The 15,308-nt window shown below is 43.8% G+C and overlaps 1 pseudogene; it reads left to right on the forward strand.

The window, feature by feature from the left end:
- Positions 1–5,541: 5,541 nt before the first annotated feature.
- Positions 5,542–12,453, forward strand: LOC128796319 (major facilitator superfamily domain-containing protein 1-like; annotated as a pseudogene).
- The last annotated feature ends 2,855 nt before the right edge of the window (positions 12,454–15,308 follow it).

Raw genomic sequence — 15,308 nt, forward strand, 5'->3', positions numbered from 1 at the left:
TTGGCTTCAAATTGTCAGGAAAATTAATGCACAAATGTGAAAAACACCATTCACTTGTGCTAAAATTTTAGAAGTTTAATAGTAATGAAAATAGTAATAAAAATTAGGACAGTAGGAGGCAACAAAAAGCAAAGAATTACAGATGTCCAGTTGCCTGGCATTCTGCCAAAAGGCACACCTTGATAACAAAGGATTACCCCTTAAGAGCAATAGCCTATTGTATATTCATATATCTCATACATGATTCAGGCATTCCTTTCATACAAGGGTGTTTCTGCTTAATTTCAGCTCCCCCCCTCATCTTGTAAATCAATCTTTTTGGTTCCTCAAAGTCTGGGCTTTCCCGATAAGGAGGCAATAATTCTTTTCTTGGAATCTTGTTGTCTGTTGCTGTTATTTCTATCCAGAGAGGATAATGCAAAGAATTTCTTGATTCTCTTTTATATTCCTTGGGCTAGTTACCAAAAGTCACATAGTTTCTATTTTAATATTATGCTATAGCCTAAAAACTATATTTACCACACTACTTAAAAGAGATTAACACAGCATAACTTTCCAACATAACACATATAGTATTCATTTTAATATTTGCAAAGAGCCAATCATATAATATGCATTTTTCACAACAAACACCACAGGTTTATGTCCAAAAAGGAGACAGAGGAGGCCTGTAACTTTATTTGAATAAAGGGAGAGGTCATGGAACATTTCCCCTGGGGTTTCTCAAATGTTTGGAGGACACAGCCTCCTTTTTATCCTAATTGCCTGGCTGCATGGCCCTCTTTCCCTGTTGGCTGAGGTACTTGACAGGTACAGACTTTCTGAAACGTCCAATACCTGAAACACCTAATATGAAGACCCTCTTCTAATGTATAATCCCCCTCTTTGTCTTTTCCTTTTTGTCACTCAGTGGAATTCCTTATGGAATTTATGGTTCTTCTCATTGTTTCTTTCATCTCTCAGTATCCAATTTTATTTATCAGCAGACCTACAGTTTGTTTGTAAAGACAAATCTCTTGTTCCATTTATCAATCAGTGAAATCCTTTCCATTGTTTATCTCTCAGTATCTATCTTTATTTACCAGCAGACCCACAGTTTGTTTGTAAGACAAGTCCCTCATTCCTCTCAAAATAACTTAATGAAGTTCATCTCCCATTGCAAAAGCTTCTTCCGTATCTGTTAAGGTCAGGAAAACCCATTGTGGTAGTTTTACAAAACCTCATTTGTCAAGTAATTTCTGTACTATGACTGGTGACTGGCGGTGGCTGGTGCTTTGGCCAAGGAATGTCTGTTATAGAGATTGTCAGCCTTCATTTTTAAACAGACGACCTGCAATGTATCTCGGAAACCCTTACCAGTATGTCCACCTCTAAAGTTTTAATTTTTAGTTTACAGCCATGGAGTGAATCAACAGTTAACTCATGTAACCATGAGTAAACTAATAAGAGTCAGCAAATATTAATCACAAGTCTAAGAAGCAGGATGCTCCTTAGCTTTGTTAATATAAGAGAAACAGAATGTACCATGTCAAGATAAAAGGAATGAAACCTATTGACCGGCACAGAAAACGTGTAACCAGCCAGCAAAGGACTGTGCATGCTTCAGAAATAAAGGTGAAAAGTGCAAAGTGAGGAAGATTGCCAGTCTTTGTCAGAACAACCCCTGAGGAAGACCGGGAGCCTTCTTCAATGTGACCACCAGAGTACGCTGTGCTTGTGTGTTGCATATGCTAATGACATTAATGACTTCTGAGAATTGATTTGTATAACCACTCCTATCGCAAGGAATGTAATGAATATGCATGACATTTAACCATATATTGTGCTGTGTAAAATTGCTGGGTTAGCATGTTGGAGCGATCCCCCACATACCCGCTGCCAAGTAAAGCAAATACCCACCTCATTGAGTCAGTCTCTGAGGTGACTCTTAGTTCAGCGTTGGAGTGAATCAGGAGCTATCTCAAATCAGACATCATCCTTGTTAGGTACTCAGAGATCACAAACTCTTACTATTTCTGTTTCATCTGTTCTCATCTAACTGCATGTTAATACTGCAGACTCTGTAGTTTTCTACCGTATTATAGAGTTTTATTAATTAAATGGGCTGAAAAAAATAGATAAAACTATGGGTTGGATACAACCAGGAAATTTTTGCATAGACTAGCTGTGTCCATCTGAGCAGTCCATCATTGTTTGGCAAACAATACTCTCATTAGTCAAAATGTAATTAATGGCTTCAGTGTAGCATGTTGCTTTCTCTAACCAACAGAGAAACAGGTGCATATGCTGGTTTGTTCCCTCTAATCCTTTATATATTGCTTCAGTGTGGCACTGGTATAAATGTGCACAATAAACAAAATAAAAACATGTTCAACAAGGCAAGACTGTGAAAATACCAAGCAGGATCTCAGGCTGCTGCTCCCTGTTCAACACTAATGGTACATCAAGGAGGTGTTTGGAAGTTTCTGGCGGCACTGTACCCAGTGCCTCAGTGTGCAGAGGATGGGGAAGGGAAAGGGAACAGAAAATAGAAGGGGAAGAGAAGAGAAAGGGAAGGGAACAAAAAGGGAAAGGGAACAGAAGGGGAAGAGAAGTCAGGCCTTGTAGGGAAGGCTCAGGAGAGGTTTTGTTTAGTGCTCATAAAACATTAGTGAAAGCAATTTTCATTCTGGGTGAAACCCCTGAGATTCACAAACATGGATTTCTGCATCCCCAAAAGCAACTCCAACTCTTTCTTCATACTCTATTTTATTTAAGTTCTTTAAAGAACATAAGAAAGCAGAGGTGAATTCACTATAAGCAGTGTGATTCTGTATTTGAAATGCTTCAGATAGTTATATTTTTTATATTTTGATCAAAACACAGATTTATAAGTTTTGCTGTAACTTTTTTTAAATCATCTGATTTGATGAAGGTTGAAGTGACCTGCTCATTGCTGTGCCGAGGTGGTTTGGCAAAAGCAAAGTTATTTTATCCTCTGCCTCTCTTCAGTATGCTTCAGTAGCATTTTCTGGACAATGTTAAAAATGGCATCTTTGCCTAAAGTAAATGTCTTTTTGCCACAGTCCCCCAAATTAGCACATATCCAGGTACTGTCCACCTTTTGATCTGGAACAATAAACTGCTGGACTTGTGTACTACCTACCTTGTCCCCAACACTCACAGGTGAAGGTCCCCTGAGAGCTGTTGTTGTGTATCAGGAAATGATGGTTGAGTGGTGTCGCATTCCCTTCTAACGGCATTGTGCTAATTGCCAAACCTTAAGTGCAGTGGGATCTACTCTGAGCAGTCCTGTCTTCCAGCTCTGTATTCCACTAATTCTCGTTAATGTGTTATTGATATCAAAGGGTGCTTTTCAGGGAAGATGATAATCACATTCACATTGGATATGACATATGTGGTGTTACATTTTAGTTAAATGGTATGCTGTGTCTCACCCCTTGAAATTGTACGGTTTATTCCAAGCCTGTAATCCTCCCCTGAAGTATCATGTGTCTGTAATCCCATTGGCCCAAGTCTTATTCTGTGCCCACTTTGAATCTCCCTGTTAAGTGTGCCAGGGAGACCAGGCTCTCTCTTGGCCCTTTTCTCCCTAGCTTCTTCCTCTCTTCCCCCTTCCTCCCCCTCAGAAACCATGCTGCTTCCCAGGGGTGGGACCCCCAATAAACCCTCATCTAATTAGCACCCTCAGAAGCCGTGTGGAGTCTCCTTGCCTGACTGCTGCTACCAGCAAGCATACAGCTTAGGGGAACCCCCCGGGGACCACAAATGCACCGCAACAAACATGTGCATGCAAAAGTGTAAGTTCAGGGTTGGTTTCTTTCTATTAACTTGTATGCAAGCTTTATTAGTTTTTTCATGCATATTAAACCAATGAATAGACCTTGAACTGAAGGTAAACAAGATTTCCTGAATGAGGCCAAGATGTTCTAGCGTGCTGATCTTATACATTTTGCTCCCTGCTCTATACAGTATAGAGTGGACAGAAAAAGCAAGCTATGTTGTACATAAACCATAGCCTCTGCTAGGACAGGTATCTCACGTTAAACTAAGAAAGAGTGTAGTAAAAAGTGTAGTAAAATATGCAGAGGCTCATGATAATCCCAGAAATGCTGGCTGCTGTTAAATGTTTTATCGTAGCCCTTCTGCACCCAGTAGCCTTCCATCCAATGAGAGACAGAAAAATGAACAGAGTAGGATGGGAGATAGCCAATGTCATTTTTGTGCATATATTCAGTACCAGCATGCTGCTTTCTTTCTCCTATCCTGGACTCCAACCCCAGCCTGACTTTTCCTGCTGTACTCTCAGCTCACAAGCTGCAGGTGCAAACAGGCCTGGCTGGGGACAATTTCTTCAGGCAGGAAGGTGCAGCTGCACATGCCTTAGTGCCTCAAAAATTTACAGCAACATCCCCATTTATTTCCATTGCTTTGTATAAAGCAATGCATCTCGGATTAGAGACAAGTTTAGGAGAAAACGCTCTGGAATTAATGTTTCCTCTGAAGAAAAGGATTTCAGCAATCTCTTCCCACCAATAAGAAATTAATGTTAATGGATGAAAGTGGAAAAAAACAGCCATTTATTGACAAACCAAGTGTCCACACGGCACAGGAAAAAAAGTGAATAAACACTAGATATTGAATTGTTAGAACCATACTACACACCCACACCAGGGGAAAAAAAATAAACCAAAAAAAAAGAAAGCTACCAAAAAAACAATGACTGACTACATGGCGGGGAGGAAGGGGGAAAATGGCAACGGCTTTTGTCTCAGGGAAGAAAAAAACCCAACAAGTTCATGCAGTAGCTCAGGAAAAAAACATGTGGGAACCTGGTGCATCTCTGGTCTCCTCTTTACAGCACATGAAGCTGGTGGATTTAGGGTCCTTTCGTTTGCTGGGTCCGCTTTTCTGAGGTCTGGGACCACACTTTTTGAATCTGACTTGTGGAACACCACAGCAGCCTTTTCCCACTGGATTCCCAGAGAAGCAGCTTTCTTTTCCACTGGATTCCCAGAGGAAGACCAGGCCCATCTACACCACCACCGCACCTTCAGAGGAAAACTCCACCCTTCTACAGCATCACTGCTTCAACAGAATCACATCTGTCACTGCAGGAGAGCTGCAGCCACATGGCATGGGACTGCTATGAACATCCTGACCAACAGAATGTCAGGTCATATTCTGACTGTGTCAGTGTTGTTTTGTATTACTGCATTTTTATTTTTCCTAAAAAAGAACTGTTATTCCTACTCCCATATCTTTGCCTGAGAGCCCCTTAATTTCAAAATTATAATGATTTGGAGGGAGGGGATTGACATTTTTCATTTCAAGAGAGGCTCCTGCCTTCCTTAACAGACACCTGTCTTTTCAAACCAAGACATGTTGTTAAAGAAGGAGTCGGGGAGGATTCTTTTTGATAGATTTCTCAGATGAAAATAAGGTGCAAACGGGACAATATTATATCTCAGAACCGTTTATTGGTAAAGGAGTGTTTCTATCAAAGGGGATAGAAACGTGAGCAGAGAGGGGAAAAGAGAGATGGAGAGAGAAACAGAAGACAGGGAGAGTGCTACCATAAGAACTCCAGCGCTCTGTCAGCGTGAGCATGGCAAATGGTGTTGCATGTTGCAAGCCACAGTGAGCTGTGTGCCTCTAGTGGTGCCTCGGCCCGGCTTTCGAAGTGGCAATATGCCTCTGGTGTCGGCTGCAAGCCGTAGCAAGCCTTGCGCAGCTCTTGTGAATGGCTGCGTGCAAGCGGTGGGTACAGGCCGGTTGCCACGGGTTGATACTGCAGCGGGTGTGGTTGCAGCTGGGTACAAGAGGCAGCAGCCGCTGCTGCGCACAGGAAACATGGCAGGATTGGCTGGCTGTGGCGGCGCCCGCTCTGTTGGGGAGACAGCAGAGCACGAGGTTGTCGTGGCGATGAGCTGGTTCACGGAAATGGTGAAGCAGGGCAAAGCAGGTGCAGACAGGGAAGCAGGACCACCAGGATGAAAAACCATGGGGGGGGAGGGGGCCAAACCCGACCCTACAGATGAGGCCCCGCTTCCTCCAAGTAACCCAAAGAATAATGGCTCTCGTTGTGTCGCAGTTAACTGCTTTTATCTGCTAAAAGCTCCTCCCATAGCCCGATTTCCTGGGCGTTCTTCCCAGGCATCTGGGCATTTGTCCCACCGGCAAGTGTGGGGGAGGGGGATGTCGCTCACAGCCCGATCGTGGAAGCGTCCTCTGCCCTGACTGGCTGCCAGGCAAAGCCTTCCTAGGGACAGGGCTGCCAGCACATGTACAGCCCTTATAGGAATCTTCCATTTAATGTCTAACATATGTTGAGTCATAAATAAAAATCAGGTTAGTCCCTCTCACTTGGTATCACAGAGGTAAATGTCTTAGGAGAGGCACAGAGATCATGTTGTCTAGGTTATAGTCTGCAATGGAGCTCAGGACAGAGTCAGAGACTATAGAGTTCAGAGTTCTCTTGAGAGTTCCCTGCCACTTACCTGCCTCTCTAACCTCCCACCATTGATAATATCATCACTATTTTGACGATTGCCAAGTCATTTTATAAAGAGACCAGTCTTCACGAAATTGAAGAAAGCAGAGAGTAAACTGAGGCTTATTGGTGTGTTTTGGGTTGTTCTTCAGCTTTTTGACACAGAATGCCCCTGTCCTGACTTAAGCATGTCTTTTGACGTTTGTGCATTTTTTCTGTTTCTTCCTAGTTGGTGTTTTTGCTTTCATTTCTCACTGTGCTGCGATCACTCATCTTTGCTTTAGGCTTGCACTTCAAGGGCTTGCCATACCTCCTCCCAATTATGTTAATGGCTCTTTGGTTCCAGGAATGGGTCACATAGTAGTAAGGAATTCACATTTACATATTTTCTTTTTTTCAGATTTACATCTCACGAAAGGGTCATGATGCATTTTTGCCTTCTAGACCCTTGTCCTACTAGCTGGCTTCACCTTCTCTTCCTCAGCGACTTGTGCTGTTGGCAGACCACTGCTCCTTGATTTAATGCGTGCTGAAATGTTTAAGTCTTCCCCTCTAACAAGTTTGTCCTTCTCTCAAGGGAGGGCACTGATATGTGATTTCTCTGCCTTTGAAATTATTTTTGCTTGCCTTATAGGATGGTTAAGTTCACCTCCCATGCCCCTGCATGATTTAGTACATTTTTAAGTGGACTATGAGGCTAGCACATCCCTTCTCTGGCACATGCCTCCTCTTGGCATGCATAGAGCAGCTTCTAGCCTGAGCTCTCCAGCTTGAGAGAGCTGTTGTTTCTGTGCCATGCTTTTGGTCAAGCCTGTCTGTTCAAGAGAGGATTCTTCTCTTCTGTAAGCTGTGCAGAATCGTTACCACAACTTTCTGGTTCAAGGGGGAGGAGCTGGCACTGGCATTTGGATTGACTCTTGTCTTTCTCCCATCTTGGGAGTGTCCTCAATTTCTTCTTCACCCAGCAGTTTGAGACAAAGTTTGGAATGCAGTGGACACTCTAGGGAGGTGAATTTCTTTGGTGTTTTCTAGACCCAGGCCAGCTTGTTTTGTCCAATGATTAAAAGAACCTGAAAGAGGTACTGAGGTAAGCAGGAAGTGGCACATGATCTTTCAGTTTTTCCTGTCGCTTTCTGTGTGCAATGAGTGGTGTTTTCTGCACTAATGCCAGAAAACCTGCTCTCTCTCTCTCTAGTGTCAGCCTGACAGTTTTGTTTTCTTGGCATATTTTAGCATCTGCAGTCACAGATAGTCAGTACTTAATATAGGAGCACTCCCATGGAATAGAAACTTCAGAGCAAAAGAGACAGGAATGAAATGTGTTTGTTATTCTGTACTTTGGCCAGCAGAACCTGCTGATTCTGAAGCAGTGTCTGTACTGGTCCCAGCAGAAAATGCCTTGCACATGGCTGATTGAAACCACGTTTAAATTACTGTGAGAAGAAGAACCTGAATTGCACATTTTTTTAGTGTGAATCTGTTCTAGGGCTTTAGAAGATTTGAGCTTCTCTCCTGTTTTTGGTGCAGTGAGACGAGATCTGTCTCAAGTGGAAGGAAAGGGTTATATAGCACATGAGTAGTTTGCTGGAATGGTGATGTTAGGGAGACTTGCTTCAGTGATTATAGAAAAGCGTTATTTACAAAACAAGGCAGTATGAGCCATCACCCACTGCAAAGAGATTAATCTCTTGCAGAAGCTGAAACTGATTAGTGTCCTCTGATTCCAGCTCTCAGAGAGAAAGCTGTGGTGAGCATGGGGTGTCACCCTGTCTGACATATAGTTTTGTGCTCAGGCAGCATTTGCAAGCACAGCACAGTGACTTCTGTAGCCCAAGAAGGGGTCAATGCATCAGACAAAGCGCACATTAATCTCGGAAGCTGTTTTGGCTCTTTGGAAAACAAAATGTGTACAGATCTCCTTCTAAGAAGGATGTCTGCAGCAGATGACCACTGTAAAACTTGCTTTGGTGTAGGCAGCATAACCAGATTCACTACTCTGGAGCTGCCTGTGCTCACAGGCCAGACTGCTGGGGTAACTGCAACAGGTCATACCAATGAAGAGGCACAGCCTGGCTTTCTGTGCAGCTGTGATATGCCTCTCCTGCTCTGGGGACCAGGAAAGTTTCCCAATGCTTTCATCTTGGGCTTCCCTTTGCTTTTATCTTGGGTTTATTGCACAGCTCTGCTGCAGATCAGGAGCATTCTAGCCACAGGTCAGCTGAGCTCTGCCTGAGAGACTCAGGTGGCTTTAGCCTCATTCGCCTGCAGCTATGGGAGCTCAGTGGGCAGAGCTCAGGGATTGTGACAGGGTGGTGCAAGGTGAAGGGTCCTCTTCTGTTTTAAGAATTCAGCATTTTACATGCAGTGGGTTTTCTCATTCAGTGCTCTCCACTCCCAGGAATCTCTAACACCTCTTGTTTTTCCCAGGGAGCCTACTGTGTGTGCTGGGGTTTGTTTCAGCCCTCACAGTCAGTGTACTTGATAAAGTGGGTAGCTGGGCTTGGATGGCGTTATCCAGCAAGAGTCCAAAAAAGTGGTACATGTTTTTTTTCCATCTCTATCCTGGAAATCCCAGGTGCATGAGCACTGCCACTGGAGCATAGGGAAGGCTGCAACAACAGGAGGCAGTCCTGGCCAGGAGAGGGCATTCACACCCCTCGGGTCAACCCTGCAGAGCAGTACTAGGGAGATCGCATCTGTAAGCCACCAGCCAAGAGTTCCCTGCCTAGAGCCTTCCAGGGAGCTCAGGTGGTACTCAGAATGACAGCAGCTTTCTGAGCCAGTTACTTTCTGACTGTAGGTGGCTCAGAGAAGCATTCTGTGCACAAAACTAGCTGGTAGTCTCCCTCTGAACTGCTTTCTGGCTCACAGGATCCAGGATAGGAAATAGCTAATCTGGACAGTACTGGTCTCTTGCCAGCCCTTATCTTCAATTCCTCCTTGCATTCTGTCTAGGAACAAGCATTACAAGCAACTTCGATCTGCAATTTTTATGCACCTTGATCTATTAGACGGCTTCCTTCTCATGACAATACTCTCAACTGGTTTCTGTAGTTGTGTTGTGACTCCTGTTTATACTGTACCTTTCTGCTGTATTTCACTTAAGGATGTGCAGTGGACTCTTAACAGAGCCTGCTCAAAACAGTCTTGCAGCCAGAACCTTTATAAAAATAAGAAAGCTTTTTTTGTTTTTTGTTTTTTTTTTTACTGGATAGTGTTACAGAAGGCATGTTTTAAAGTCAGTACATCTCAAATTTCACTTAGAGGTATATGAACTGCCTTTTATTTCCCTTTTAACTGCCATCACTTCTTAAATCTCTTGTGCCCTTCAGTGGCTTGCAGAAAGTGACACTGGTGTGAAGCTGGGCTATTTTCCTGGAGAGCAAGGGCACATCTTGTCTTTGCAGCAGATTCAGGACATAAAGCACCTTCCCCTTCCCTACTGGCTCCTGGTCCTCACCATCATGTTCTTCTACAACTGCATAGTCCCCTTTGTGGCAGACCAGGTACTGTTCTGTGGCTGTGGCCCACTGACTGACATGAGCCGACAGAGCCTTGCAGGCCTCAATTTTGGAGGGACTAGGAAATACAGGGGTAATAGGCTTGTTCCTTCCACTCGTGAAATGTGGAGAAACATGCGTTTGACACCTAAAGGTTTGAGGGTTCTTTGACCCTTCTTTCCCTTCAAAGATTAGAGAAGCTTCTGAAAGACTGCAAAAATACCTTAAAGGAAAATGATTCATCCAATATTTAAAGCTTCAAACACTGCCAAAGGAGGATCAGAAGGATTTGGAAGAAGGGGAAGAAATATTCCATCTAAAAAACAGTCCACAGACATTTCACCTTTGCGACAGACCAGCAAAGTGGGTGTCTCCTGCGCTGGGTGGGGTGTCAATGTCACATGCCTGGGGCAGCTCTGCCCCCCAGCTGCTGCACTCTGCTGTGTCCAGAATATAACTGGGCTTGCTCAGCCTGAGTTTGTACAAGAGGAAGCCTTTGTATCTGGTGAAAGCTTCAGACTTCCTTTCTAATGCCTGCCTTTGCTTAAAAGAAAGCACCAACCTGGCTATCTAAATTGAGACTCCTGCTTCTGATCTGGGGCTCTGCCACAGACTTGTTTTGCTGCTTTGTTGTCCTTTGTGGATGATGTAGCAGTTTCTGTCACATTATGAGGATGAACTTTTATATTAGGTAAGGCCTGCAGTAAAATAAATAAAATTATTTTGGTAGTATTTCATTAGTGATTTGGAAGAAGCCACTGTGAATCAGGAGGGAAGAAATGTCATCAGCATGACAACTGATGGGAAGCAACCATATAGATAGCCAAACCGCCAAATCAAATTTAAGTAGATACAAGATCTTTAAATAAACCTCTGTGAAAGCTGTTAAACTGAATGACTGTAAATTCTATAAAGAATTTGAGGAAGTTTAAAGAAATTTCTGCATGTCCCTAACAAAACTGAAAGGCTGGTTTTGATAGGGTTTGTTTTTGGGGTTTTTTTTGTGGTGGTGTTTTGGTTTTTGGGTTTTTTTTGTGTGGGTTTTTTTTTTTTTTCTCTGTAACCAGGGTCTCCTTAAAAGATTTTTCCTGTGCAATTCCTAGTATTTCTCAAATGCAGATGTTCAATACAAAATTTTCTTGCTGCTAGATTATTTTTAAACCATGGTCCTGCCCCACAGCATTCACCCCCTTGAACTGATAAGGCATTTAGCTCTTAAAAGAGGATGTCAAAACTTCACCCATGCAGTTTGGACACACAACAGCACACTGCTGCTGTGAGCTGTGCTGATATAGGAAACACATGCTCCACTTTAACCTGCAGTTTCACTCTGCACTTTCTGAAGTGTCTTGAAAGTGTCTGAAAATACCAGCTCTGCTGTGGTATGCATTAATTAAAAAGAAAGTAAACCACCAAAGGCTTGGAACTACAAACCAGACAGAATCAAGTTTGTTTACAAGTCCTCTCATTCAAACCCTTCCTGCCCATATGCTTGTGCTCAAACTTACTTACTATCAAAATAACCAGATCAAGAATATTAATTATTTTATTGGCTTCATTTTATTTTGAGCAAGTTTATCCAGAATAAATATTCTGGTTAAAATCAGCAGGCAGCCGCTTACATTTTTGGGGCAGTATATGACAGCTCCCTCATTCTCTCTGCAGCAGCTGGCATATTAATTGTGAGTACCCAAAACATGAAGTACTCGCTGATAACTTGTTCCTGATTTTTTGAAATGTCCGCTACAGCCCCTCAAACAGAATTTCACCTGTTGTGGCTGAACAAGGAGTCCTTTATATCATTGCAAACTGCAAGACCTTAACCTGACTTAAATTACAAGAAGTAACATTCCCCTGTTTTTACCTCTGTCCTGTAATTGCGCTATGGTAGCATCAGCCCATGGTATATGGCTGTGTGTTTTGGGAAGTCTGAGACAGAAACAAAAAGGACTGGGATAAGCTTTGCAAGTAGATGGGAAAGGAAACAACCTGCATGCAATCAGGCCCTGTTTTGTCAAACAGCTTCCATTCCTTTTTCCATAATTATTATGGTATAATGATGTTTTTCCCTTCCCCTTTGTTAAAACCTGGGGTTTCGCTTGAGTACCGGACACGTAGTAACACTTCAGTCTCAGTTCAGAAATATGCAAGAGGTAGAACAGCTGGTCTGCTACACTGCCAACAGCCAGGAAATGCTGTGTCACTGCCTCTCCTGCCAGCCCACTTTGTGCAGCCCTGTGTGTCACTTGGACCCATGGGAAGCAGGGTCCCCTGGAAGAGGTTTTCTGTTCATTCCCTTCACCAGGACTATGTTGGACTGAGAGGTGTCCTTGCTGCTTTCCATGCCATGCTGACTCTGCCAGTCTTCACTCTCCGGCATTCATGTCTGTGCCCCTGCTGGTCTCTACCATCTGGCTGGGGATCACTTACTCCTTTGCTACTGCAAGTTCTCAACTGTAGCTGGGTGCATTGTGGCTACACTCCTGCATCTGGATGGTGCATTACTGCTGCCCTGGTTTCCTGCTGAGCAGGTTTCACAGCCACAGTTTGAAGTCACTAGCTCTGCAAGCCTGACATCTTTGCTTAGTAAACAAATAACCCTAAACAATCAACATGGAGCAGAAGGCAGAGCACAGAGCAAACAGAGTTTAAACATCTCCATGGATGAAGACTGTGCAGCCTCTCTGGGCCACCTGTCCCAGTGTCTGACCCCTCGGAGGAAAAATGTATGTCCTTGTGTTCAGATGGAATTCTGTGTGGTTTCCCTTGTGCCCATTGCCTCCTGTCCAGAGCAAAGTCTGGCCCCCTCATCCTTGCTTCCTCCCAGCAGGTACTTAAGCACACTCAGAAGTCAGATCTCCCAGAACCTTCTTGAGCAGCCCCAGCTCTTTCAGCCCCTCCTCCTGTGCAAGATGCTTCAGTTCCTTTACCACCTTTGTGGCCCATCACTGCATTCCCTAAATCACATCTGTCTTGTACTAGGGAGGCCAAAACTGCACACAGTGCTCCATGTAAGGCCTCATCAGTATTTTAACACAGCTGGCAAATCAGACTCCTGCTAGACTGTGGCTTCAAAATATCCTTAGGCCTCCACTTGCTGCAGTACTCTTCAGTGCTGAAATCCTGCACTTGCACTTTTTCTGAGGAAAAATCCCATGATGAATTTCCAGCTGTAATTATGAAAAACCACATGCAGCAGGACTGTAAACTAATGTTGGAGACTTGCAAACAGAAGAAAATATGCATTCAGAACTGATTTGTGTGTTAATACCCTGGCTTAAAAGCAGTGACTTCAGCCTGGTCTGCTGAAGCCATCAGCTTTCTTAGTTTATGCCATGTGATGCAGCAGTTAAACACAAAGGGAGTTGGTGCTCTAACAAGGGATGGGATAACTACTCAGTCCTGTACTTACTCCTTCATGGAAGAAGCTCACTCAAAAGCCAGCCACTCCTGTTTGACATCCCACAATCTACCTCCAAATTACTAGAAAAGAAACTTCACTCTTCTGTTTTGAAGAAGAGTTGTGACATACTTTCCTTAAAGTGTGCCAATGGTTAACAAGATTCTCATTGGTGTAGCACCAAAGCCTCACTGCCTGTTCTGTTGGGTGTCACTGGGAAGCATTCCTGTCCCTCTCCTGTGTTCACTGCCTATATGGAGAACTCCTGTTGGTTAGAGAGGGTTTGATAGAAGCCATTGAGCAAAGATCCTTGCACTTGCTTATAAAAGCCTTGTCACAGAATCTGAAAATGTGGAGACATCCTGGTGACCTTTGGGTCTCTAGCACAAAGACCATCTTTAAAGTGGGAGGACTCCTCTGGTGGAGCCTCTCACAGGCAGAGTTCTTCTGGACAGGCTGCTCCTGTCTTTCAGCTCAGATGGATAAAGCTCAAAGGTGACACAACAGTAGGAAGAGAGGTGATAACCCTTCCTTGAACAGTACCTGCTCACCTCCACTGGGCACACTAATTGCTTACTCTTACCCAGCTTTTTTCAGTAATGACCCCCTGATGACCAGGAAGCCACCTTCACTTTGCCTGTCTTCCCCATTTTTGCTGGACACCTGCAGCTGGGATACCAGAGCTCAGCTCTGAGCTTTCAAAAAGGCAACTGCATGGCTCTCATACTTTGATTGAGCTTGTCATGGAAATGAAAGGGTGGCATTCACAGAGGTCAACATGCTGCAAGAAATGGAAGGAAACAATCAGGATTTTTTTTGTTTAACTTTTGTAGTGTCACACTGATCATGATTATGGGTAACTGAAACCCCCACCCCTTACACTGTCCCCAGCTTTAGACAGCCTGGGCCTTAACATTTAAACTGCACATATTCTCTGGCAGAACATTCTTCTTGCCAAAGACACAGTAGATTGAGACTCGTAAAATACAGACTGAAGCCTGAAAGTGGACATTAGTTCAGGCAGTTCACACTTGGACTTGTGTTGCCCTTCATGCCCAAGTGCATGCTCCCAGCAGCCAGGATGTTAAACACTGACACAGTAGAGCACACATTTACTAAGTCTGTGGGACAAGACAGTGGAGAAAAAGCCATCATTTTTATGATCTTCATGAAGAACCTGGCATAATGACAAGTTCCCGTTACTTCAACAGATCCCTGTGCTTCTGATACACCTGGACACAGAGCAGTCTGGTTTTGTCTTAAGTGGCACATAGCACACACCCAAGCAGCAGCAGAGGAGGGGTCACAGAGAAGCCAAAGGCAGCACAGCTGCTATTTCAAATATCCATATATGTAGGAGGGAGGAGGAAAGCAGTGGGTAAGACACCACAATCAGAAGGCAGCTGGACCTAGAGAGGCTGATAAGTAAAACAAATTCCTGCATTCTTGCTGGCTATGGAGAGTATTTTGATCTGCTTGAGGAAGAAGAGGTTGTCCTACTAGCAATACAAGGAACTTGAAAGAAAGGGAAAGCAAATTCAACATGAGACTGTCTTAATTCCCAGAAGCAAGATAAAACTACAAAAATAATCAGGGCCACTAATTTAGCCCAATAATTTAAATCTGCCTCTTCCTGCTCACCAACTACGTTCAAAGGGAGGAGTGGCGACTGGGCACAGCATAGGCAACCAGCTTAGCCTGGCGGGAGGCTTCTAGGCATCAGTTTTTGGCCAGCAATGAATTGTTACCCAGTCCACTTCTTGCACAGCTGATAACCAGTAATGACAGAAACAGCTTACATGTGACCAAATCTCCCCCCAGCCAGGGTGCTGTGACCCGTCTTTGCTCCTTAAGAAACAATGGAAAATTCCAGTCCCAATGACATTTAATCCATCACCTTTTCCAAAGGGAAGTG

The sequence above is a fragment of the Vidua chalybeata genome, chromosome 16, assembly GCF_026979565.1.
Source record: "Vidua chalybeata isolate OUT-0048 chromosome 16, bVidCha1 merged haplotype, whole genome shotgun sequence".
Classification (NCBI taxonomy): Eukaryota; Metazoa; Chordata; class Aves; order Passeriformes; family Viduidae; genus Vidua; species Vidua chalybeata.